Source organism: Grammomys surdaster, unplaced genomic scaffold (genome assembly GCF_004785775.1).
Source record: "Grammomys surdaster isolate TR1022 unplaced genomic scaffold, NIH_TR_1.0 210, whole genome shotgun sequence".
Lineage (NCBI taxonomy): Eukaryota > Metazoa > Chordata > Mammalia > Rodentia > Muridae > Grammomys > Grammomys surdaster.
In genome coordinates, this window is record NW_021604655.1 from 3,211,268 (window position 1) to 3,218,024 (window position 6,757).

At 44.6% G+C, this 6,757-nt stretch overlaps 1 protein-coding gene across 2 annotated transcripts in view; it reads right to left on the reverse strand.

The window, feature by feature from the left end:
* The window catches only part of Ptgr2 (prostaglandin reductase 2), a 30,684-nt gene extending 24,598 nt beyond the window's left edge, over positions 1-6,086 (reverse strand). Inside the window, exon 1 of one of the 2 annotated variants that reach the window (XM_028771937.1) lies at positions 5,973-6,086. The gene's annotated coding sequence lies outside the window, so the exon portion shown is untranslated. Of the gene's footprint in view, positions 1-5,920 lie in introns of both variants that reach the window. The other variant, XM_028771938.1, reaches the window with a different exon arrangement.
* Between the last annotated feature and the right edge of the window lie 671 nt (positions 6,087-6,757).

A 6,757-nucleotide genomic window follows, 5' to 3' on the forward strand; every position in this document is an offset into this window, starting at 1 on the left:
ACAGCATTATCCCCATCTGTGTGCTCATGTAGACACAGCATGCTCACCACCTAACAGCATTATCCCCATCTGTGTGCTCATGTAGACATAGCATGCTCACTGGTATGCATACATCACAGTGCTCAGGGCAGGTCAAAGGACAACTCTAGGGAACTGGTTCGCTTCTGTCACCTTGTGGGATGCAGGGACTGAACACAGGCCACCAGATCTTCCAGTACCACCTCTACCTGCAGAACCATCTCACCAGCCATGACCTCCATCTTAAGGATGCGGCAACTGCACCTGAGAGGACTTAAGCATTAAACCAGAGTGGTGGAGCCAATTCAAACCCAGACTGTCTGGCTCTGCACAACCAATGCCACCTTTAATCCCAGCATTGGGGAGGCAGAATCAGGCAGATGTCGGTGAGTTCAAGGACACCCTGATTAGCAGGACAGCCAGAGCTACACAAAGAATCTGTCTGTCTGTCTGTCTGTCTGTCTGTCTCCCTCTCTCTCTGTCTCTCTCAGATTTATTTACTATGTATACACCATTCTGCCTACATGTATGACTGCAGGCCAGAAGAGGGCACCAGATCTCATTATAGATGGTTGTGAGCCACCATGTAGTTGCTGGGAATTCAACTCAGGATCTATGGAAGAGCAGTCAGTGGTCTTAATCTCTGACCCTGAAACCAAAAAAAGAAAGAAAGAAAGAAAGAAAGAAAGAAAGAAAGAAAGAAAGAGAGAGAGAGAGAGAGAGAGAGAGAGAGAGAGAGAAAGAGAAAGAGAGAAAGAAAGAAAGAAAGGAAGAAAGGAAGGAAGAAGGAAAGGAAGACAGGAAGGAAGGAAAAAAGAAAGAAAGAAAGAAAGAAAGAAAGAAAGAAAGAAAGAGGAAGGGAAAAGAAAAGGAGAAAAGAAGAGAAACTTTCCATACTGCATGTGTAAGTTGATAATTAATTTTTAATGGGCAAATAGGCTTTGCTGATTTTTCTTTGTTGATTTTTCCTGCTCACTTGTGACTTGCTTAGTGTTTATAGATATGGTAAATGTACAGGTAACTTTTGCAAAGATTCCATTACTAATGCTTGCAACAAAGTAATAGACATGAACACAATCAGTGAGTGTACCATACCCGCAAGCTCTGTGCCCAAACAGTCAACTGTGGATTGAAAGTATTAAAAAAAAAAAAGCCAGTGTAGTGTCTGATAGTTAGAATCTCAGCACTCAGGAGTCTAAACCAAGAGACCAGTGTGATCAGGCCAGCCTGGACTACACAGCAAGGCTCTGTCTCAATCAGTCAATATCTTCAGAAGTATTAAAAGAGATACTCTCTGTACTAAATACCTACAGACATCATTATTCTTTGAACAACAAAGTGTAACAACTAGTTACACTGTTTATATTGTGTTGCGTATTGTAAATAATCTAGAGAGGACTTTAAGTTTACAGGAAGATGTGTAAATGATACACTAATAGACCATCTTATTTTAAGGAATTGGACATCTGCAAATTTTGATATCCATAGGATCATGAAACCAATCACCAGTAGATGTGGAGAAATCATATCCATTATTAAAGTAATTTCATTTTACAAAGGAAGTTGAGTATGATGTGTGCCCAAGGCCACAGCACAGGTGACAACGGACGGGAGTGGAATTGAAAGGCACAGCTCTCACCAGACCTCACGGCTCCCACACTTCCCAATCCACCATTACCTCCTCAGACAGGGCTTTGACATCACAAACGGACTGTTACCCCGACTCTGCGGCAAGTACTCAATGCTAGAGAAGAATGATTCCACTTTTCCTGTTTACTCCTTACTGTTTAGAGTCAGGGTCTCATTATGTAGGCCTGGCTGGCCTGGAACTCACTATGTAGACCAAGCTGGCCTCGAACTCAAGAGACCTGCCTGCCTCTACCTCCAGAGTACTGGATTTAAAGACTTGCACCACCACGCCCAGCCCCAATTCTGTTCTTAATCAATTATTAAGAATGGACTGGAGAGAAGGCTCAGCTATTAAGAGCACTTGCTGCTCTTGCATAGGACACCCACATGGCTGTTCACTATTTATAACTCCAGTTCCAGAGGATCAGTGCCCTCTTCTGGCCACATGCATTTGAGTCACAAACATGCCAGCAAACATGCAGGCATCTAATAAATTTTCTAAAATCTGATATGTTTCAGACTGGAGCTCCAGACTAGTGGTAGGGCACTTGTCTGGTAAGTATGAGGTCCTAGGCTTGAAACCTGGAACCCAACAAAGAAAATGAACCACATGTCCGATGCTGGTAACGGTTAGTAAGACATTTGGTAAGACAGGATGAAGAATACAGAAGCACCGGCTCCGTTAGTTTCTCTAGCACACACACGGATAATCTCATGGACGGTGGCAGAAATGGCTAGTTGCTCTCAAATTCAATCTTCTCTTGGGATACAACTTATCTGGGTAAAATATTTTCCAGCCTTCCTTTAAAGCAAATCCCATTTCCATCCCATTGCACTCAAAACCCTTCAGTTAAGTTTCTCTGGCAACATAAATACTAGTTAACAGTAATTATGTAATAAATGATTATTAACAGAATCAACGGCACATCAGTCCTTGCCCTCCAACACCCAGTGCTAAGTCCACCTGCCCGAATGCCTGCGGATGCTTTTACAGTGCATGACCAGAACTGGAACTCAACACTCACACACCACATCTGCAGTCTCTCCTTGCTTTGTTTCTTCACTCTTTTGTCTGGAGAATCTCCTGACTGGTTCCTCAGAGTAACCTGCCTTGTTCTTCTATTTTCTTCTCTTATTTGGAAATGATAGATAGATTTAAAGGACTGAAGAGATTCAATTTCTCTTTCCCCATCTATTAGGGATTGCACCTAAACCCTGGCAAGTGCTTCAGACGGGGGCGGGGGGAACAGGTGGACGGGATAGGGGTGGGCGGGGAGCTGGAATCTTTAAAGGGAGTGCTGTTATGTCTTGTGTCCCCACATCATTTAGTGCGTGGGGAACTTTTTTTTTTTTTTCTTTTGAGATGTGGCTTCTAGGTGCTCAAATTCCTGCGTTCCAGCGTGTCCCTTGCAACACCCTCCTACAGGGTGCAGACTCCAGTACATCTCAGTACACCAGCCAGAGACACTTTCTGTGAAATCACCATGTATAGAAATCACATACAAATTAAAAAGCTAGTTTATTCAGCTACAGCTGTCAGACTGTCCTTGAGTGATTATTAACCGTACTGTGATGGCTAAGTTTTCAAAAGACTGTTGCCAAACTGTCTGAGTTTCTTTTCCTGTTGCTGTGATAAAATACCCTGACAAGAGCAACTTAAGGGACACAGGGTTATTTTGGCTCACAGTTTAAGGGTACAGTTGTCATGGAAACATCACACTGGGTGTTTGTGACAGCCAGTCACACCACACCCACAGTCAAGAAACAGAATGAATGCAGAAAACTGGGTCTGTCCCTTTTATTCAGTCTAGGACCCAAACCTAAGAAATTGTACCTCCCAACTTTGGGGGAGTCTTCCACCTCAATTAACTGAAAATGAAGCCCATTCCTCACAGGTGTGCCTTGAGGCTTGTCTACTGAGTGATTTTCAATCCTGTCAAGCTGACAGTCAGTGTTAGGCATCACACAGTGAAGTTTATTATTTGTTCGCTACTTTCAGCATTATGCCTTATTTCTCTAAATAAACAGAGCCAAGTGTGTGTGATGCCTCCCACCTGCATCCAGCACTGGGGCGGTAGAGGCAAGAAGACTGAGTTCAAAGCCAGCCTCAGCTACATAACAAAAAATCAAGGCCAGCCTGGGGTACAAGAGACCTTGTCTCAAAAAAAAAAACAAATAAAAACAAAAAATAAAACGTAACACAGTGTAATATAGCCAGCACAGTGATATATGCCTGCAATCCCAGCATTCCAGAGGTTGAGGCATGAGTATCTCAGCTGAAGGCTAATCAAAGCCAGCCTGGGGTATGAGAGACCTTGTCTCAAAAAAACAAATAAAAACAAAACCCAAAACTGTTGGCAACCCTGGACCACCATCCCAGCTAACAAAAGTTGCTTAATGAGAAACTGTCTCTTTTGGGAGAATCTGACCTTCAGCTAAGAAAGAATTTCCTGTTCTTAGAGAACTGTTGCCCCAGGACATTCCAGGAAAAACTGCAGAATGCTCTGCTGGATGACTAACCTTATCTATCGATAGTTGATAGAGTCCCCATCCTGTTCTTTGTCTCCCTTCCTCCTTTGCCTAGAGTATATCTTGTAAGCCGCTTCTGCATTAAAGTAGACCTTGACAAGTAGCCATTTGCTTGGTCTCGTTCCCTCTCGCCCATGTTCCTTTCAGGTGAGGTCCCTCTCGACCCCCACGAATAACTGGACCCGTGGGTCGGGTCACAAAACATAATACAGTATAATATAGCCAGCATGGTGATATATGCTTGTAATCCCAGCATTCCAGAGGTCCAGGCATGAGGATCTCAGCTGAAGGCTAGACTACATGGGAGATTATATGTACAAAAAGGAAAAAGAAAAATCTAAGGCTTGGGATGTGGCTCAGTGGTGAAGTATCTCTGAACACAGGCAAAGCGCTCTACTAACCCTGCACCACAGAAAGAAATGAATAGGATACACCAGGTCTGCTTAAACATTGCTTCTCATCCTGAAAAGGATGCTATTCTAGCCCTCTATTTCTGCTTGAAATCAGAAATCTCCATGTACCAAACACGATTAATTGATTAATGACAACTGCAGTATCTCTCGACAACGTTAACAGTCAACACAGTCAAATCTTTCAGCATCTCCCCGGATTGGAACCCAGGGCCACAGAAACAAAAACCTCGATTTTACTCACAGGTTTTCCATCTAAATAAGACAGGTCACATTCAAGACCTGAGGGGCCGTGGGTTAGGAGGCATTACAATCGAGGCAGAGCCGAGTAAACCTCAACAAATCCCATTTGCTGTTAAATTAAAGTGGGTTTTCAATTGATGCTACCATTCCAAAATAATACCACTGAAAGATCTGGTTCAATGACAGTCATAAAAATATACCTTAAGCTGTGTAGCAGCCTACTGTAAGGAAACTGTAAGAGAGCTCACTGAACTCACAAGGGCAGAGAACGTGTTCTGTTTCTAGCCAAGTGGGACCTTGGAGAGGTCATCACGGCTTAGTTCCTGTTTCCAGGTGCCCCTAAAACTGGGTGAGTTTACATGCTCTGGCATGGTAGCGTACATTTATAATCCTAGTTATTGGGCAGATGGAATACAGATGGAAAATTCAAAGGCAGCCTGGGCAAAGTAGTGCGAACCCGTCCCAAAATAAAAAGGAAAAACAGACTGGCAATATAGCCCCGTAGTAAAAACCACTTGCCCAGCATGCATGAGGGAGGGGGGAAAAGATGATCCTGGGCTCAATTCCCAATACAGAAGAAAATAAAGACGTATTAATTAGCTTGCTTAAATACAACTCCCTCCTCAAACACCAACGCTCTGGAGTTGCAAACATCCTCCCCTCTTCACAGAAGCTATAAAGAGGTTGAATGACTTGTCCAAGGTCGCACGACTTGTCCCCGATACCTTTTAATAAAACACGCCTCGTGTTTATTCGTAGTTTGTTCAACCATTCTGTCACGAAGGACTCTGCTGACCTTCCCTCTGACATCTATGCCCTCGTGTGAGAATTTCCACATGGCTCTTTCCTGTCTCAGAAACCCTTCCTCGATGGCTCCTATTACTAACCACTTTGACAGAAGTTACTAGTAATCTGCCCAGAGTTTCTAACCGACTTCCTAGATCCTCAGCGCCAAGAGGATAAAAATGCGTGTCGCCTTTTTAACAGGACTGAAGTATACCCCTATGCGTGGCACACAGCAGGTACTCAATAGAAGGTCAAATCTGAAGCACAATCACAACACAATCGCGCCCAAACTTCATGCTGTTTACCCTAAGAATTCCTGTTACTGGGCATTCCCTAGTCTAGTGTCCCAAGCTATACCGCCGGTGTCGCCGGGAGCTCGAGGAGGACGCCCACAGGTCACCCAAGCTCGGAACTTCCTCCTTTTCTGCGGGCTTCATCCAGCTTCCGGTGCCCGGATACAGTGTCCCCGCTGCTTGGCTGTCAGCTTGAGATCTCGCGGGATTTGATAAACAGCGAAGGGTCGACGGGCTGCACGACCTTAGCCCTAGGACCACACTGCGCAAGCGCAGGACCAAACCCGTCGCCCTACCCTCTCCCAGGGCCAGGATTTTGTCGTTTAGACGCGATCCTAGGTCCCCGAGGTTGGTGAGAGTGAAGAAACACAGGATACGTTGCTAGTCCAGGCAAGAGTATCCATAAGTTAACCTCACTGGGGCTCCGTGGCCGTCCCCGCCACCAGGACCCAGAGAGCAAATTCTTAAGTGACTTCAGGTTCAAGAAGAGGTCCCCAGTGTCCTCTTCTGGCCCCAGAAGTTGAACCCGCGGCCTGGCACGGCCCTGACACTGACCTACAGTCCCAGCCTCTAGAAGAAACTTCATGATAGATTCACTGAGCCTTAGGTTGGGAAATGACAGTGAGAGAAATAGCATCAAGTCTAACGCTTGTTTTGTAGGTGAGGAAGCTGAGGTCTAGATTAGAGCAGTGATTCTCAATCTTCTGCATGCTGCGACCCTTTGATACAGTTTCTCTTGTTGTGGTGACCCCCAACCATAGAATTATCTTCATTGCTACTTCGTAACTTATTTTGCTATTGTTATGAACCGTAATGAAAATATCTATGCTTTCCGATGGTCTTAGGGAA